We start from the raw sequence: 21,300 nt of genomic DNA, 5'->3' as shown, positions 1-21,300 counted from the left end.
TCAGCCAAATAGTTACACATTTCTTGGTGCTGCAGTCTAGATCCAGGAAATGTGGCATAACTCAGGCTACCCCAAGATTGTCTGAAATTGCTACCCATCAATATAAAGCCACAATTCAGTTGACATAAAGAAAATTTTAAAATGGTATTTAATATGCCCCTATGGTAGGCTGAAATTCATGCTTGTAAAGGTGATGTTGTCATGATGACAAAACTCCCTGGCAGAGTCCAAGCACTTCTCTTCCCCCAGGCCCTTTAAACCAAGTTTGGAACTGTACAGTCTCCATTCCAGGATGGTTTCCCTATCACATAGCAATATGTCTATTTCAACTTCTGACTATTTTCCAACTGTTTTTCTCTTTCAATTGGAATTTCTTACAAAAAGTGGATGGAAATAGGAAAATAGAGGCAGACGTTTTAAAATCATTCTAACGGAAATTTTTATACAGTATTGACTAATTTTGCAGATGGGCATGATTGTCAGAGATGTAGGATTTACTCTGGATATAAATTTTGTATGTATGGTTTGTAGATCAACCTTCCCAAGAGATCTGCATGATTTAATGAAGATTTATTAAAACAAAGGACTTGAAATTATTATGGAGCCATACCATATGTTATCCTATGTTTGTGAAATGTGCATCTTCTGGCTTTTTGTTTGTGCATATTTTTGCTGAGATTGATAGAGATCCTGTAGATTTCAGTGTACTCCTTAGTCTGAACATTTCAATAAAAAAATTTTTAGGAGTTCCCATCATGGTGCAGCAGAAACAAATCCAACTAGGAAACATGAGGTTGCAGGTTTGATCTCTGGCCTCACTCAGTGGGTTGAGCATTGCCATTGGCTATAGTGTAGGTCGCAGATGTGGCTCGGATCCTCAGTTCCTGTGGCTGTGCTGTGGTATAGGCTGGCAGCTGTAGCTCCAACTTGACCCCTTGTCTGGGAACCTCTAAATGCTGCAAGTGTAGCCTGAAAAAGCAAAAAAAAAAAAAAAAAAAAAAAAAAAAGAAAAGTACATGCTTGCTGTAGATCTACATTCTGCTTTACTTAAGTTTGCCAAGTTGCCATTCAAAAATTTATGCTTTCTATTTAGGTCCAAAACGTGTGGGAGCCTGAAGAGATGAAAGCTAAAAATCAAAATGTAGTCCTCGAATTAAAAAAAGCAGACAAAATCAAATCAGGTAGAAGTCCATCTGGCTCTCCAGCACAACGTGTGTGTGATTCCTCTCAGGCGTGTGAATGCGCCTGAGTGGAAATGGGAACACGAAATGCTTATAGCCTGCCAGTCTTCCTGGTTCCTCTGGGTCTTAGAAGAAAATAAAAATTGTACATTCCTCTCCGGAATGGAATCCATCTGGTTTGAGGGAAATGACATGATCTCTCAGCAGACCTGGAAGATTTTAAACTACAACAGCTGAAAAACTTGTGCAGAAGACTTCTGACCAGACCCCAGAGGAAAGTGGCATGTTGTGCAAATAAAACTTTTGTCATTCTTTCTTGTTGAGCCCTGAGCTGAGAACATCCAGGTCTAAGGGTGGCCACATGCTGGATTTCAAGGATCTCATCCTGTGTCAGGTAATAGGTTACTGCACACTGGGTGATCTCTAGACTAAATCATTATTCTGTCTTTCTCTTTCTGACTTATGTGTAACTGGGTCCCCATGCTGTACAGTGGAAAAAAAATTGTGTTGGGGAAATAACAATAATAATTAAAAAAAACATATAGAGGAAGAGATAGACTGCCAGGTTAAAAAAAAATCATTATTCTGTTCTGTGAAGAAAAACCCAACAGTGGTGTTTGCACCGGTCTGCAAAGAAGATCAGGTCTACAGTGAAGCAGATTTTTGTCAGAATCAGCTGGGGGCATGGCCCACCCCAGTCGACTGAGTCAGAAACTCTGGAGGTGGAGGAACACCAGGTAAAGGGTAAAGATCCTCCTTAGGTAAAGGACATTAGAAACAGGCAAAACATTAGACCCACCTCATTCTCATTCTCTGTTACATCTGCCTGATGTTTTGCAATTTCCTCTGGCATCCATATCTACTGTCTCATATAATTCTTACAATAATCATGCAAAGCAGGAAAGACAGATGCTCAAGAATCTGATTAGACTTTTTTCTGGTTGCTTAAATTCTGGTTTTACCCCTCTAGTCTATCCTCCACACTTCAGTAAGAATAATCTTTTCAACATGTATGTTTCATCAACTCTATACCTGCTCAATTATTTTTAAATGTTTCCCAATTATCTTTAGCATAAATCTCACCTGCTTCGTAAAAGGTGATAATCTGATCTTCGAGAACCTGCCTGGCCTAACCTCCTGTTCCTTCCCCCCCCACACCTGCATCATATATGATGCTTCAACAACATTAACTTCTCATTTGCCCTAAGCAACCGTGATCCATCCCACAAACTCACCCTATAAGTCTCCCACCCGTCTGCATGCCTGGTTAACCCCTATATACTCAGTTCCATCTTGGAATGAAGGTCTTCATTCCAGGAGGCTTAGGGGTTTTCTTTTATTTGTGTGTTTCCCATTTTAGTACTTAACACACTTTAATGTTAATTTTTTTAATGTTTGTTTCTTCCCTACAATGCAATTTCTTTTAGGGCAGAAACTGTGCCTTCTAATTTTTGTTTCCCCAGGCTGAGAACAGAGACTGGAATATGAATGGATGGATGAGTAAAGAAATTTCTATTTAAGCTACAGCAGAGCCACAGTGACCAATTCTGGGCATTAAAAACTCCTGTTGAGGTGATCAACCTCATGCAGGTACAGTTTGACAGCACTTGTCTTTCTTCTACGGGATTCTCGTGTTGCTGCTGAGTGATGAGATGCAGAGGAACCTGCTCCTACCACACATGTGTATCCAGAATTGTGGGGAGGCTAACACATATGGAACAAATGTTTAACCAGAGGTGGATGGGGTGGGTGCATAAAAAGCTGGGAGCAGCATTCTAAAATACAGGATTTCTTATGAGCACTTGGAAGATGGTCACACCAGACTGAGGAATCCCTTGCACTTGATGACAGCATCAACTCAGTAATGCCCCCTCATGTTTAGTCTCGTTCCTGTCTTCACATTGTTTTCCCTTCACTTCTGCTTCCCCAATTAATTGGTGCCTACTGCCATCAAAGAACGGACTGTAAGATATTGATGCAGGATTTTCTTTCTGGAACCCAGGCTTAGACAGTACTGCACATAGTAATTGGCAAGGAAAGAACTTAATTGATACTTTGTAAATGTTTGTCAAAAGAATAAAATATAAAAAATTTACAAACACACATTTGTATTTTAACAAAATTATCATGCTAATTTCACCTTGATTTTAGAGAATACTGAATGATAATCCAGAATAATGATCTTCAGTGCCCTCTGTGAAGATAAGGGCTGAATAATTTTACTGTTCTACTCAAGTGGTGCACAAGCATATGTAGCCAAGAATAGCCTCTTCTGGTTTTTTGCTAAGTAACGTCTTACATTGGAGAACTCAGGTGCTGTCATTTTTTTTTTTTTTTTTTTTTGGTCTTTTTGCTATTTCTTGGGCCGCTCCCGCGGCATGTGGAGGTTCCCAGGCTAGGGGTCCAATCGGAGCTGTAGCTACTGGCCTACGCCAGAGCCACAGCAACGCGGGATCCGAGCCGCATCTGCAACCTACACCACAGCTCTCAGCAATGCCTGATCCTTAACCCACTGAGCAGGGCCAGGGATAGAACCTGCAACCTCATTGTTCCCAGTCGGATTCGTTAACCACTGCGCCATGACGGGAACTCCTGCTGTCATTTTTTAATCTTGGTTTGTATTTATTTCTTTCATACACAATCAGGCATAGAAATGTTTCCAACCAGGTAGATGAGTTCTTAAAGAGAGGCAAAACAGTTAAACTTTTTAAAATTAAATTTTACTGGAGTATAACTGACTTATCCATTTTATATGTAGTAGTGTGTATATGTTAATCCCAAATTCCTAATTTATTCTTCCACACAACATTTCCCCTTTGGTAACCATAAGTTTGGTTTTGAAATCTTTGAGTCAAAACAGTTATACTTTTTTTTTTTCCTTTTTTTCTTTTTGGGCCACACCTGTGGCATATAGAAGTTCCCAGGCTAGGTGTCGAATTGGAGCTCCAGCTGCTGGCCTAAGCAACCTGGGATCTGAGCTGCACCTGTGCCCTACACCACAGCTCACAGCAACACTGGATCCTTAATCCACTGAGCAAGGCCAAAGATTGAACTCGCATCCTCATGGATACTAGTCAGGTTCATAACCCACTGAGCCACAGCAGGACCTCCCACAGTTATACTTGTTAACTCAGTTTTCAGTTTGAATCAGGTGTTTGGTGGTAGGTCGACATACTTGAGTCCAGCTGTTGGTGAACTCCAGCTGATGTGCAGTTGGATTACCATGGAGCCATGCATGATGCCTTGAACACAGTAAGCAGTCAATAATTACAGGCTTACATGGATAGGTATAATGAATTTTATAACCAGCCTAATCCTTATCTCTCAGGCTATGTTTATGAACAGAATTTTTCAGATTTTAAAACAAAATGTTAGTGCCTTACCAAAAATGCTCTTGCAGTCATTTACTGATTGATTGCCTATGTGAATCACTTTGATAGTTCATTCGTTCTTAACACTAATGTTGCATTGCTCAGAAAGAGTTCATGCTATGCTCTGTGGACAGTACACAGGACTAGTACTTCTCAGATTATAATGAATATAGAATCACCTGAGGATCTCATTTAGAAACTCTGATTCATTAGTTGAGAATGTGACCTCAGATCCTGGGTTTTAACATGTTCCTTAGTGTTGCTAATGCTTCAGGTTCTTGGGCCACACTTTGCGTCGCAAGGACTCAACAACTCAGAGATTTAAAAATAACAGAACAAGACAATGATAACAACAAACTCTAGAGTCGAAAACCACCAAAATCCACCTGGATAAGACTTAGGAATTAGATTAATTTGTTTTGGCTCAGGTGAGTGTGTGTTGTTTTCATGGTGGTCATATCCTCATCCATATTAAGATACAGCCAGATTAATGTGCACATTTGATGGTAGGACAATTCAAGCCCCAAAGAATATAAAGTGATTCCTCAGTTACAGCCTTTAGCCCACCCTGGGGAAGTCCTTTATGATCACTCACTCTCAGTAGGCAAATATTTTTATTTGCTCCAGGTGAGTGGCCTTGAGGCCGTGCAGTTCCTTCATCAAGGACAAGCAGAATGGAAACTAGAAAGGATAAAGAAAAAGGGAAAAGTTAATAGAGGTTACCAACATAATTGATAAAAATGGGATTAAAATGATTTCATGATTTCTATTATGCCAAAAAGACAGAAAAGCTCAGCTATTATTTTATTTCCTGCTGTGATCTGAAATAGAAAGGTTAAAAGTGACCTTCACTAAATTAGGACAGTTTTGTTTTGCCACTGGGAACACTGAAAAAAATCTAATTGACAAGTTTGGATTTCATTTTGTTTGAAATACACCAGGCAAAGAAAATTAGGTAAATCACACAATTTATTTGTAGAGTGCATTATAGGCTAATATTTGCCAACTGTGTATGGTGTGGAAAGCATGAGATGGGTGTGTCAGTTGCCCACAGGGCCTGTTTTATCAGAAGCTATGCATATGCAGAATGTCTGTGCTTGAAATTCTGGGTCTTTTCATCTGTCTAATGAAATGATACTGGCTGGTTCTCAAAAAGAGAGGGCCCCACAGTGTTGAAATCAGAGAACTGAGGTGTGGTCCTCCAACTTAGTCCCTCTACTTCTTCTTCTTTTTTTTTTTTTTTTTTTTTTTTTTTTGTCTTTTTGTCCTTTTACGGCCACACCCATGGCATATGGAGTTTCCCAGGCTAGGGGTCTAATCGGAGCTATGGCCACCAGCCTACACCAGAACCACAGTAGTGCCAGATCTGAGCCACATCTACGTCCTGCACCACAGCTCATGGCAATACCAGATCCTTAACCCACTGAGCGAGGGTAGGGATCGAACCTGAAACCTCAGGGTTCCTAGTCGGATTTGTTTCCCCTGCGCCACAATGGGAACTCCTTAGTCCCTCTACTGCAGGCAGCATCCACTGACATGTTTCATGAATGGCAACATAAGCAGTCTTCTCACTTTGCTTGGTATAAATTACTTCCTTTTGAAACTTTGGAGACTAATTTCCAGTGGCAATTTAGAATTCTCATCATTACACTGATTAATTTATTTCATCTGGAATTTTGAAAATGGACAAATCAAAACCATGAGCTTTAAGCTCTATTCTGAATAAGCAGAACTTATTTTTTAAAACCTTGCTTTCATGCCTGACTTCGTATATTATCTAGTCAAGAAAGATCATCCGAATAAAGATTTATGTGGAATATGAAATGGCCCCAGTACATCATACCAATTAACAATATTTACAAAATTCTAATTTTTTTTTGTCTTTTTAGGGCCGCTCCCGTGGCATATGGAGGTTCCCAAGCTAGGGGTCCAGTCGGAGCTGTAGCCACCGGCCTACGCCACAGTCACGGCAATGTGGAATCCTAGCTCACTGCAATGGCGGATACTTAACCCACTGAGCAAGGCCTCAGGGATTGAACCTGCATATTCCACAGAGCCACAGCAGGATCTCCAAAATTCCTTCTAAATTTTTTTGGAAAAAATTTTTATTACAAGAGAGAAAATTTACCTACATTTCTCACTAAGATAAGTGTTCTCTCTCTTGGTCTCCCTGCACACCTTTCTTCCCTCCTTATCACTCTCCCTTTACATGCTCTTCAACATTATTCTATTGTTTATAAAAGCTAAGCATCTCTCTTTGTCTTGGTTTTTCCTAGATGTCACTTATATATCATTTAAATAGCAGTTATGTAGGTTATATTGTTACATGTTGCCAATACAGAGCTTAGCTTAAGATGGTGATTTGGGGTCTTATTTTCTTGAATTCTGTTTACCAAATGCACTTGTCATATTCTCTCTACCCAGCGTTCTTGGAACACCATTATCGTACTTGGGGTATTGCCAGTCAGATTCATCAAGGTCCTTTGATCCAATTCCAAGGCATATGTCCTGGGCTTCACCTGCTGATACTATCTTCATGGACTGAAGTGTATTCTCAAATCCACATGCTGAAGCCCTAACTTCCAATGTGACGTATTTGGAGACAGAGAATTTAAAAGGTAATCGAAGTTAAGTTCATAAGGATAGGGTCATAATCCTACAGACCTGGTGGCCTATCATTTTTCTCATCTCTTCTTTTATTGATTAGTGTGTGTTTTGATATATTAACAAAATGTGTCTTTTGTCTGTAATAGGTATTTCATTTTCTCAAGTGTATTGTTTGCCTTTTAACTCTTGTGTGATTATTCAGAAAATTTTATAGCATAAAAATTCAACACCCCTTTATGTTTCAATATTTCCTTGCATGCTCTGAAAAACCTTACACTTGAAGATTTTAAGATTGCTTTTTAAAATGTTTTCTAGGAGTTCCCATCATGGCTCAGTTTTTAACGAACCCAACTAGCATCTATGAGGACGTGGGTTCAATCTCTGGCCTCGATCAGTGGGTTAAGGATCTGGCATTGCCGTGAGCTGTGGTGTAGGTCACAGATGTAGCTCAGATCCTGCGTTGCTGTGGCTGTGGCGTAGGCCTGCAGCTGTAGCTCCGATTGGACCCTAGCCTGGGAACCTCCATATGCCTCCAGTGTGGCCCTAAAAAAAAGAGAAAAAAAGACCAAAAAATAAATAAAACAAATAAAATGTTTTCTAGAACTTTTAAATTATGACTTTTATATTTAAATCGTGATTCATGATGGATTCATTCAGAAAAAAATAAAGGTGCAGGACTTTACTTTCACAAATGATTAAGCAATTGTCCCATGTATTGAATAATCTGTCTTTCTCCCATCAATCTAAAGTACCTTGTCTATCCCACTCAACTTCCTTAAGTTTTTATGTGCACTCGGAACATCCATTCCACTATGTTGATCTGTCTGTTTCTCCTACTTTTTTACTCTCTCAGCACCAGACTTCCCTCAAACCAGTGCCTCCCTGAAACACCTGAAATGCCTTCCCTCCCATGCTCCCCATGTCAGAGAGTTGAGGGTGAACAAGTGTTTTCATGTTTCTCACGACTGCTTCCAGACTATTCTCCATCTTTTCTTTCTAAAAACGTGCAAATTTAAGTCTAAAGTCTTCAAACTGATCTCCCTCTGAGTCACTCCCATTCGTCTTTGAAGATCTTCATTCTTTCCTCCTCCTGGTTCTGTTATAATCGTGGTGGTTTCCATAGCTATGTAGATGAGCTCTGTGTCTAAATCTCCTCTCCTCCAGCGATCTTGTCTTTCTCACTATTCCACTAATCCCCACAATCCTGTACTGGTCCTTTTCATTTCCACAACAGCAATGTTCTTTAATCCTCACTTCTCAGTTCCTAGATTCCTTTCCTCCAGTGATCTGGTGGGTTTTTGTTTGTTTGTTTGTTTGTTTTGGCTTGGTACATAAATCAGTACTTTCCACAGACCTGTGTCCTGTGTCAGATGTGAGTACCAATACTACTGATCTCTTCATTATCTCAGTTTAAACATTCTACTCTTCAACTAATGCCTGCTATTTTTCTTTTTCCTTTTCCTTCCCTCCTTTTTTTTTTTCCTTTTTAGGTACACACCTGAGGCATATGGAAGTTGCCAGGCTGGTGGTCGAATTGGACCTACAGCTCTCAGCCTACATCATAACCCCTGCAACGCAGGATCCGAGCCATATCTGTGACCTACACCACAGCTCACAGTAACGCTGGATCCCCAACCCACTGAGCGAGGCCAGGGACTGAACCTGCATCCTCATGGATACTAGTCGGATTCATTTTCGATGAGCCACAACAGGAACTCCCAGCCACAACAGGAATTCCCAACCTGCTATTTTTCTAGCTCACTCCTCCTAGTTCCCCATCTCTAATATTCTTTCACCCACTCGTTCTTCATATCCATTGGTTTCACCACCGTTTTGCTGTCTCACACTCTGCTCCAAACTGCATCTTCCTACCTCAACATTGTCATCTCTCCCTTGCATATGTTCTCTCTCTTGCTAAACTTGATTAACCCCGACTCGCCATGGATTCTGCCCTTACACAAGACTGAAGCCAACTGGAGAAAGCTGAATCCATTCTAACCATTTAAAAGGAGACCAATAAATTCGTGATTATTGTCTCACCTGGGCTTTAGTGCTCCTGGCAGGTGGATGATACTTCCTTGGTCTATTCAGTTTCTCACTCTCCTAGATGACGATTTCATTCATTCTCTTCTCTCATCAAATGCCTCCCAAAACTTTCCCCCAAACCTCACTCTCAGCTAAGAACCTTGTTTCATATTTCACTGACAAAACAGAAGCAGGTGAAGAGAAACCCCCAGGCTTCCACTCCCACCTCAGTTCAGTTGCCTGCACCATATGCTTTGATTTCTCTCCTGGTTCTAAGGATTTCCATCCCATGTTCCTAATCAAAGCCAAGTCCTCTACTTGTGTGCACCTTTTGTTCATTCCTTCTTAAGGTGCCTTAATAGTTACAGTTAATCTCCTCAGTCCCTAAATATTTTAGTGCTCAGGGCTATAATCTTTGGATCTCTTCCCTCTTTTTCTACCCACAATCAGCACTTGGGAATCTCACCTGATTTCTTGGCTTTTAATATTATCTTTTGCATGACTCCCAGATTTGTATCTCCTGCTCAAAACTTTCCTCCAGACGTCAGATTTGTATATCCAACTACCTCTATGAGGATAGATGTTAAAAACTGAATATGTCCCCTCAAATTCATGTGTTGAAGCCCTAACTCCATTGTTACCTACTCTTTGGGCTGAGCAAGTTTATAGAAGTCTAAAACTTTAAAGAATCACCATTTGAAAGCCATAGCTGTAAAGCATTTTTGACTAGGTGAAGATGACAGCTTAACTCTCCTAGAACTCTCAAACCTTACCAATATTAAAATCCTATAGTTTAAAAATAAGCTTAGTTTTCATTATTTAGTGACTTTGAATGCTGTTTCTAGCTAAGATGAGTAGCTTTGGCAAATTACTTTGCATGGACATTCCCAATTCACTTTTCTAGGATTCTGGGAGGATTAGAAACTATTGAAGAGTACCAAGCCTTTAAATTAAGTCCACAGACATGGCCAGTGACAAAAACTTTTATATACCATCTATTTTTAAAAAAGGAATGTCTAATTATATCCCATTCTCTTTATATCCAAAATAGAGAAAGCTTCAGGGGAAATGTCAAACCACAGTATAAAGCCAACTCAAGTAGTTACAAAGAAAAGGGTTTTCTGCATGTGTTCAAAGTTATTTTTGACATTTCTATAAATAAACTCATCTCACATTTCTGTGCACTTCCTTCACTTAATAAGAATTTAAAAAGGTCTATTAGCAGAGTTTGCTCTTTTATACATCATCTAAATTTCAGTTACCTTCTTTTTTACTTTTAGATGAAAATTGAGTGGAAATATTGCTACTGAATTTCCACACTCATTAGAATAATTTGAAATGTAACTCTATCCCTTTGCAAAAGCAATTTGACACTAAGGTGTCTATTAGACAATGTTTGATTAATGTTATACTGCTACCCAAGATCAACTGTCAAGGGTGCAGATCTCTTCTAAGACCAAAATCATGTAAACCAGAACACGCACAAGTTTGAAATTATTAGAAATGATTAGACAACATGACAGAATTACCTTGTAATGTTCCAGGAGTCTACCTGATAGTTTTATAGAAAAGGAGCTAAGGAAAAAGAAACTTATAATCATAGATGTTTCTGACATCTGCAGTAATTTTCCAATTTAGAGATTATTTTCATGATGTAAGCAAGTGGGTTCTGTGTGTGTTGGATAAATAATTCTTTCGTCAACTTTGAAATAAAAAGAGAAACAATGCAGGAAAAAAATACATGAGAGAAATGCGTGCATCATCTATCTAGCCATCTCAGTTAATTCATATTGCTCTCTTGTAGTTTCTGAGTACTTATTAAGTACCCAACATATCAGGGGAGTATGACAGGGACCAGGAATATAGTAATGTTCAGGACAGGACTTCTCCCTGCATTTATGAAGCCTAAAACATGGAAAAACACAAAATGAAGTTATAAGTATGATGAATGCTGTCTGGGAGGTGTGTGCATAAAGATCTAATTTGGTCTATGAAGACTTCCTTGAAAATTGGATTTTACTTAAGCTTGAAGGAGTGAAAAACAGGATGCTGAGGAGAAAGGAAAATAACATTCCAGCATTTTACCTGAGGCAAGAGAGAAATTCCCTTATTCGAGATTATATAGAAAGATCCAGTGTAACAGCATAAAATAAAGGGAATGAGAGCCTATGAGGTAAACCTAGAGGAATTACCAGGAATCAAGAAGTCCTGTTATTCAATCCAAATCCATAGAGTAGAGAAAAAGGAAGCATGACAAGATTTGCATTTTATTTTATTTTTTTGTCTTTTTTTTTAGAGCTGTACCCGCGGCATATGGAGGTTCCCAGGCTAGGGCTAGAATCAGAGCTATTGCCGCTGGCTTATGCCAGAGCCATAGCAATGCCAGACTCGAGCCGTGTCTGTGACCTACAGCACAGCTCATGGCAATGCCAGATCCTTAACCCACTGAGCAAGGCCAGGGATCGAACCCATAACCTCATGGTTCCTGGTCAGATTCGTTTCCACTGCATCATGATGGGAACCCCAGATTTGCATTTTAAAAGATCCCTTTTGGAGTTCCTGCTGTGGCTTAGTGGGTTAAGAATCAGACAAAGTGTGTGTGAGGATGTGAGTTCCATCTCTGACCTTGCTCAGTGGGTTAAGGATCCAGTGTTGCCACAAGCTGCCATGAAGGTCACAGATGTGGCTTGGATCTGGTGTTGCAGTGGCTGTGGGGAGGCTGGCGGCTGCAGCTCAGATTTAACATCTACTATGAGAACTTCCATATGCTGCAGGTGCACATGCCACACCTATGGCTTAAAAAAAAAAAATCCCTTTAACTTCTTGCAAAAAGAATAATGATTCCCAAAAGGGAATGGCAGCAGGAAAAGAGAAAGGAGGTTGAGTTTGGAGCTCTTTAGGAATCAGCCTCCATTAAATTTGGTGATTAAGCAGAGGTGAGGAGTTTAGGAGAAGAGGATGGGGATGAACCTTAGGTTTCTAGTGCAGGCAAGTAAGTAGTCTATTAGCAGGAACAGATTTGGGGCCTGGGAAACAAAGATTTCACATGTGTGATCCTAAAGCTCCCTGGAGATTTACATTTGGAGACCACAAGCATTTCGATGACATGGAAAATGATGAGAGTAGATAAGATTTCCTGGGGAAGAGAAAATGAAATGAGGAAATATGGGTTTTTTGTTTTCAAAAGTGTGGTGGGGATCAGTAGTGTAAAGGCCTGAGGCAGGAGACACTGGTGGGAAACGGGGAACTTTATGAAAGGAGACTGAGACCAGGAATTGAGAAATGATGGTAGACATTGTGTGGAGGGTTTTTTTTTTTTTTTTTTTTTTGTACTTTTCTCAGGAAAATGATGACCATAATACCTAGCGTTTGTTTTTCATATTCTCCTTTGGCATTATAACTTCTTATTTACTATCAATGGTGGAAATAACCTCTAAAGTTAGAGGTACTTATAGATCTTTGCATAGTAGTGTGATAAATTGAAGGTCATAATGATAAAGACAAGTTTGAACTGCCCCATATTCACAACAATTGACATTAAAAAGATGAAAGTCACACATGTGCAAAGATAATCAGGGAGTGCAATGCTAGCCTCAGACAAGATTGAATGCAAAGTAGAGCTTTAAAGGAGACAAACTGGGGGTACTTTCTAATGACAAAGATGTAATCCACAAGGAACATATAAGTGTCACCGGTCCTTTATATAGCTACTAAAATACCACTGCAACAAAAACAAGCAAAAGTGAAAACGGGAAGAGAAATTGGACATAAACACGTCTCTCAGCCAGTGACAGATGAAATAGACACATAGACCCTAAAAATGAATATAGAGGATAAATAAGCTAATAACATATGTCTATATTCCAGCTCTATGACTTGCTAACAGAGAATTATGTATCTTCATTTTGATCAATGCAGAGTATGTGTGTGCACACAACACACACATGCACATGCATATATTATTTTGCTTCTAGGGGAGATATACATGTATATTTCTCTCTATGTATATACACATTCATATATGTCATTGCTCTGTTTAGTATGTACATTCACATTTCTATTTTAAAAAGCATAATAAATTCCAAAACATATTGACATGACCAAAAGTTGTGTAATATAGGTCCTACATATTCTCTGAGTACGTTAAAACTATAAATTAATAATAAAAACAGAAAAGTAACACAAAAACAACTACTTATAAATATAAGGCACACAAAATGATTTGTTAAAATGTGAATTAAAGTTTAATCTAAAAAGTAAAACTAATAAAATCCTATAATCACAATATAAATAATTTTGTTAAATGTATACTCAGAAAAATTCATTTCTAAGACACTTGTGTTATTAAATAATGTAATACAAAAAGAATTCATTATTAACTAAACCTAGTTGGAAGAAAGATTTTTTAAAACCTAAGGAAAACTGGAATTCCTTGGTGGCTCAGCAGGTTAAGGATCCAATGTAATCTCTGCTGTGGCTTGGATTGCTACTGTAGTGCAGGTTTGATTCCTGGCTCCTGAACTTCTGCATGCCACGGGCATGGCCCAAAAATAAAACTTAAGGAAAATTGAATGAAGAAATAAAGATAAAATTAAAGGTTAATAGCATAAAACAAACAAACAAAAAAATAGAACAAAGAACTAAATCTAAAAGCTGGTGTTTCTCAGGGTGTGAAAAAATACTTTCTGACCTGTTGTACACTGACCTAAGACCATTTAGCTCTTTTTAATACACAAAGATAGCTTCCATAATAATTAGATATGGTAGATAGACATCACTTTCAAAACCTCATTATCAGTTTTTAATGACAAGTCTCAGATTACAATTTGTCATGAATATCGATATTTATTTTAAAGTTTTTTTATTGTGAAACAGAACTTTTCAACATTTTGCACTACAAACTTGATCTAATGTGTACTTGAGGATGCATATTCTGCTCTTATTGGGTGGAGTGATCTGTATATGTCTATTAGGTCTAGTTGATTTATAGTGGTGCTCACATATTGTATTTCCCTATTGATCTTTTGTATAGATATTCTATCCATAAATTACCTATTAATGTAAAGCTGTTTCCTTCTTCAGTTCTGTCAATATTTGCTTCATATACTTTGGAGCCCTGTTTTTTGGTGTTTATGCTTGTGATTATTATATTTTCTTTTTATGGCCACACCTGCAGCATACAGAAGTTCCCAGGCTAGGCAGTGAATTAGAGCTTCAGCCACAGGCCTATACCACAGCCATGGCAACACTGATCCAAGCCACATCTGTAACCTACTCTGCAGCTTGCAGCGATGCCAGATCATTAACCCATGAGTGAGGTCAGAGAGAGTGAGGTCAGAGATCGAACTCACATCCTTATGGACATGATTTCAGGTAATTAACCCAATGGGCCACATTGGGAACTCCTATATTTTCTTAATGAATGGATCTTTTATCAATATATGGTGTGCTTCTCTGTCTTTTGTAACAGATTTTTTTTTTTAAGGTTTTTTTTTTTTTTTTGTCTTTTTAGGGCCATACTCCTGGCACATGGACGTTCCCAGGCTAGGGGTCTAATCAGAGCTATGAATGCTGGCCTACACCACAACCACAGCAATGCCAGATCCCAGCCACATCTGTGACCTACGCTGCAGCTTGTGGCAACATGGAAACTTTAACCCACTGAGTGAGGCCAGGGATCAAACCTGCATCTTCATGGATTCTAGTTGGATCCTTAACCCACTGGGCCACAACAGGAACTCCTCTCGCAAGTTTTTAACTTAAGGTGTGTTTTGTCTGATATTAGCATTGCCACCCCAGCTCTCTTTTGTTTATGGAAACCTATTTGTTTCATTGGATATAAAGCAAGTCTCTTATAGCTGATATATAGGTTTTTTTTCCATTCTGCCAATTTCTGAATTTTGATTGGAGAATTTAATCCATTTATTTTTAAAGTAGTTGCTGACAGGAAGGACAGTATGTACCAATCTAGATTTGAGAAAATGAGAAATAACTTCCCTAATGGGAGAAGCACCTTGTGCATATAGGGAGGGAAGGACTTAATGCTGACCATTTTTGAAGATGATCTATCATAGAGGGCAATATTTTAATACATTCTAGCTAATCTATATGTATTGAATGTAACCCATCTCTCCAGTAAGAATCTACTATAACATTTATTATATAAACAAATAAGACATTAAGAAATACACAAGACATTTTATTGGCAAAAGTTAATTTCTGATATTCTATGCTAATTCACAAACTTCTGGTATAACTTCGGTAGCTGAAGCACGTATGCTAATCACATCTGAAGGTTTCCTGAATAATATGCTAGAGGACCAGTCCTGAATCATAAATTTATAATTAGGTCTATGGTGGGTCTTTTTTTTTTTACTTTAAATGTAGCTTAGACTAATATATTCATAGTATCACACTGTCTATGTTCATGTATATTGAAAGTAAATTGCCAATTCTAATTAAGAAAAAAATGACAGCAAGCAGAAACCTACAGAATTAGAAATGAAAAGTGAACCATTTGCAGATACAGAGAACATTTTAAAAACTATGAGAGAAAATTCTTTATAATATTAGGCAAATAAATTTTAAAATTGGGAAAATTAATACTTTTAACAGAAAATATAAATCATCAAAATTGCCTTTAAGTAGTAAGAGAAAACAGAACAATATTCATGGAAATACCTGAGAAAGTTATTGAAGAACTATCTTCTAAAATGAAAAGAGGAGTTCCTATTGTGGAAATGAATCCGACTAGGAACCGTGAGTTTGCAGGTTCGATCCCTGGCCTCACTCAGTGGGTTAAGGATCCAGTGTTGCCATGAGCTGTGGTGGTGTAGGTTGCAGACATGGCTCAGTTACCATAGGTGATCCCAAAACATTTGAGGAGATTCCTTTGGTTACCCAAATTAAGGCAAGACCCCCTTATCATTGAGAAAAACCATAGCAGGACACTATATAGCCTAGAAAAATCTCCCTAAATACTCCTCTGTACTGAGAGCTGGTTCATGGGAATAGGCTACATGCATTTCATAGTAGTCATGTAACCTGTGGGGAGGAACCCACCTATATTGAGACCCTAGATATTTTTCTTTTGAAGCACAATATTGTCAGAGCTTATTGATGGAGGATTTTTTTGTTTTGAATTCTTGCTGGAAATGACAGCTCTGCCCATGGTGGATATAAATTTTGAGAAAAGGGTCTAGACCAGAGATCAGGATATGACACATAGGTCTAGACTGGAGGCTCATACAGAAAGGCTGTCTCTAACTCAACAAGTGGCTGAGACAAAAATCCCTAAGCTGACCATGTCATCAGACCACAGTAGCCCTGACTTGGGGATAACTGAGATTGTGAATGCAAATACAAATGCAGAGCTCAATCTTGGAATCACCCACCTTGGGCCTGAGCAGATGTTGCATCACCAGTAGATACACATCAATAGGACTAGGCTTCACCAAAAGTGGCCTGTTAAAGAAACAGTGGCAGAAGCAATGGCAGTAGAGGTCTGCTTGTGCTCTACTTGGCTTCTGAGAGGAAAACAAATGTCTAAGTAAACAACCTGGATTTTCAGGTATTTCAGTGGGGAAACTTCAAGAGGGGAAGGAGAGTTCCTGCCCAAATGAGCAACAACAGCAATACATTGAAAACTAAGACTAGTGAACTACATTTTAAAGTTATGGTCTTCCTGGATACATAATCAATTACCAGTGAATCAAGGCACATTCATTCAGTGGGATATTTATTACAAAAGTGACATTAAAAGAATAAGGCAGTTTTTAATGGACAGATTTGGAAGGGAATTAGAAGTGTATATCAAGGAAATAAACACATTTATAAAAGGATTCCACCTGAGAACAGTTTGAATTCATCCCTTGCATGAATATACGTACATACATATGAATACACATGCATTTGCTTATTGATAGACTTCATGGAAGTATTCATTCTCAAACTGCTTACCCTGATATCCTTTAAGAAATGGAAATGGTATAGCAAATAGGAATTTTATTTTATTTATTTATTTTTCTTTATATGGACACACCCGAGGCATATGAAGTTCCTGGGCTAGGGGTTGAATTGGAGCTGCACCTGAGGCCTACACCACAGCCACAGCAACACCAGGGGCATCTATGACCTAAGCTACAGCTTGCACTAATGCCAGTTCCTTAACTCACTGAGTGAGGCCTGGAATAGCAGGTGTGGCCCTAGAAAAAGACAAAGAAAGAAAGAATTCACAAGTACTAAAAACTTTGAATTTCTCATATGTCTAATGTTGTTCAAAGGGAAACATAACTCCATGGGATTTAGAAAGGAAGACTGATAGTTGCTCCAAAGATTATTTCAGTTATGTGGACAAACATAATCAAAGTGAATTTGATAAATTTTCTTATTGATTAAGACAGCCAACAAATAGATACTTGAGGGAATAGACCTTTGAGGAAAAGGACTAAACATAATAAATTAATACTGAGAGTAAATTAATTGAGGTAGAAATACTTTTAAATCCTACTTAGTAATCCTACGAAAAAAGTATAGCAAAAATCTTATCCAAATAGTCGAGGTAGCTTGAGGTGTGAATAGCATTACAAATTGCTAGCGTTGATCAAAATTTGTGGCAATGGGAAAAATTTTAAATAAAATTGTTTTTATCTATTTGGTTTATTTTGCATCAGAAGTTACAGTCATATTTCCCACTAAAAGTCAGTCTTTGGAGAAAGATAGCTTTTAGTTAAGATCTTTGGAGAAAATAGATGTTGGTATGAGATTTTGATAAAGCATATTCTCATTATTCATGATAGTTATATTCCATAAAGTTGCCATGAACACTGAATTAATTAATAGTGAACCACTTCTTCCACATTAAAATAGAGGGTTAATTAAGTTCCTTCAAATCTCTGGTCCCATTTTTTTTTTTTTGTCAATTGGTCCATACATACTTTGGTTTTGTGTATGTGTCTGTGTCAAGACCTTATTTAATATATATTTTTTGACTCATAAACATTAAATTCATGGTCGACAGTGTCATGAGTCATGTCTTATCCAATGTGTATATTTTCTCCATAGGGTACATCAAAACTTTCCTGGATTTAGGAACACTAGGCAGCACTTCAACACTGTGCTTTGGGGCCGTTTTAAACAGTAACACCACCAATAAAAAGCATGAAACTGCAAAAAGAAAGAGGCGCTGAATATAAAACAAAAAGGACGCTTGTTAACAGTCTGAGAGCTGAAACAAAAAGGTAGAGTTTCACCTAGCTCAGGCTTGTCTGGGAATGAGCATGCTGGAAGACTCAAATTTTCTGCTGTACTAGGCATGTCCAAAAGTGACCACAAATGCACCCTGGATATTGATTTGGAAGTTATAAATAAATGTTAGTGAGTGGGAAAATTTGCGAAAATCAAACCAGCAAATAATTAGGATAGACTGTATCTTCCTGCCAAGATCCATGTGCAGAATCCAGATAAAAACTTGAAGTCCAAGTTGGCATGACTTCATCTGTGAGCTTTAGATATTTATTTTCCTTTTTCTTTTCCTCTCTCTCTGGTGTCAGATTAACTTAGGCCCATTCTCAGTGTTGACTTTAGCCTTCTCAGTCATTTCGCTATAAGGAAAACACCTGGCTATGTTTTAATTATATGTTGATAAGAGATTGGGGTTAGTTGGGGGAGTTCCCGTAATGGTGCAGTGGTTAAGGAATCCAACTAGGAACCATGAGGTTGCGGGTTCAATCCTTGGCCTTGCTTAGTGGGTTAAGGATCCAGTGTTGCCATGAGCTGTGGTGTAGGTCGCAGACATGGCTTGGATCCCACGTTGCTATGGCTCTGGCTTAGGCCGGCAGCTAGAGTTCTGATTCAACCCCTAGCCTGGGAACCTTCATATGCCGTGGGTTTAGCCCTAGAAAAGGCAAAAAGACAAAAAAAAAAAAAAAAAAAAAAAAGAAAAAGAGAGATAGAGATTGGGGTTAGTGTACATTTTCTTCTGGGACTCATATGGCTTCTTTCCCTGTGTACCACTTGGTATGGATCTTGGTTTCCTAAATAAAGAGGAAAATTAAGAGACTACTTATTTATTTATTTTGATTGCACCCATGGCATGTAGCAGTTCCTGTGCCTGGGATTGAACCTGAGGTACTGCAGTGAAAATGCCAAATTCTTAACCAGGGAACTCCAAGAGGCTTTTTATTTTATTTTATTTTATTTTATTTTATTTTTCATTCTTTAAAGTTTTATTGAAGTATAGTTGATTTACAGTGTTGTGATAATTTCTGCCGTACAACGAAATGATTCAGTTATACATGTGCATGCATCCTCTAAGAGGCTTTTTACTTATTTTTATTTTTTAAAATTTATTTATTTATTTTTGGTCTTTTTGTCTTTTAGGGCCACACCTGCAGCATATCGAGGTTCCCAGGCTAGGGGTCCCATTGGAACTGTAGCTGTTGGCCTATGCCAGAGCCACTGGCAACTTAGGATCTGAACTGCATCTGTGATCTACACCACAACTCACGGCAACACCAGATCCACTGAGCAGATCCACTAACCCACTGAGTAAGGCCAGGGATTGAAACTGCATCCTCATGGATGCTAGTCAGCTTTGCTAACCACTGAGCTATAATGGGAATTCCAAGGCTTTTTATTTTTTTATTTTTATTTACTTTATTTATTTTTTTTTAAGGCCACACCTGCAGCATATGGAAGTTCCCAGGCTAGGGGTTGAATCAGAGCTGCAGCTGCTGGCCTACATCACAGCCACAGCAGTGCCAGATCTGAGCCTCATCTGCAGCCATGCTGCAACCTGCAACAGCATTGGATCCTTAACCCACTGAGTGAGGCCAGGAATCCAACCCACATCTTCATGGATACTATGTCAGGTTCTTAACTCTCTGAACCATAATGGGAACTCCCAAGAAGCTTTTTAGATTTAATACACCATGATGAGCCAGATAGCAAGAAACATAAAATTTAGAAATCTAAAATCTTCATACCTGGACAGAGTGATTCCTGTCTCTACCAAGAACAGGGCCTGTCATGGGAGATAGCTTTAGCAACTAAACTTTCACAGGCATAGAGCTTGAACAAGGACTAGGGAATAGAAGGTGTCTTTTGGGAGGATGCTTACTTCCACAGACCTCACAAGTCCAACATGCTTAGACATGCTTTAGATTTACTCAATGATCTCTTTACTATAAATTTCATTCAAAACCATTTGACAGTTCTCTCTCTATATATATAATTTATTTTCCGTATATAAAATGGAAACTAGATCATTAGTTGACCTTAGATGACTATCATTTGATCATGGTAAAAAAGTCAACTGGTTATATATTATCTCAAAATAGAAATGGATTTATCAGTCTAGTGAACTGAATGCCCGCCTTTAGGACAGTCCCTGATATCACTTGGTTTATTTTTTAATCCATAAGTTTCCCTTTGCTGAAGAAGTGATAGCTAATTAGACTCTTAGTTCTAAACAGAAAACAAATAGACCAACCTTGATTTGAAGACTGAAACTCCAGCCACTAAGGGGGATTCTGGATAGCTTTCTTTTATCCTCAAGCTTCTCTACTTCATACTTTATAAATAACCATGAAATTAGGGAACTGCTATGGCTATGATTCAAAGAATGAGTGAGGAGCAAGACAATGCCACCAAGACTGTAGAAATTCCCTCTAGAGAGGTTCATGAAATTAGACAAATGGTAGTTTCCAACAGAATCTTTTTGGATATAATTTGTCCTCTCACTGGAGAACATAAGCTATTTTAAAGGAAGAATGTTATGCTTATATCTCTTCAGCTCTCTCTGGGATCCTAAATATTATGAAAATTATCCAAAAAGCAAACAGTGAAGTAATTATGTAATAACCCCATCTCTAGTCTAGCTTTCTTCAGACTGGGGCTTGGATATATCCTCCTGACTTACTTTGGCTCCTGGTTGAGAATTGCACTACATACAAAATCTCATCATAATCCTTCTCTTAGTATTCATTTTTCCATGCTCAGCTCTCTCATCTCCATCATCCTTTTTTAAAATTATAGTTGGTTTACAATGTTGTGTTAATTTCTGCTGTATACTAAAGTGACCAGTCACACATATATATGTATGTGTGTGTATGTAT

The sequence above is a fragment of the Sus scrofa genome, chromosome 12 (assembly GCF_000003025.6).
Source record: "Sus scrofa isolate TJ Tabasco breed Duroc chromosome 12, Sscrofa11.1, whole genome shotgun sequence".
In the NCBI taxonomy this organism is placed as follows: domain Eukaryota; kingdom Metazoa; phylum Chordata; class Mammalia; order Artiodactyla; family Suidae; genus Sus; species Sus scrofa.
The sequence above is the reverse complement of the archived record's forward strand: the minus strand, read 5'-3'. Positions refer to the sequence as shown.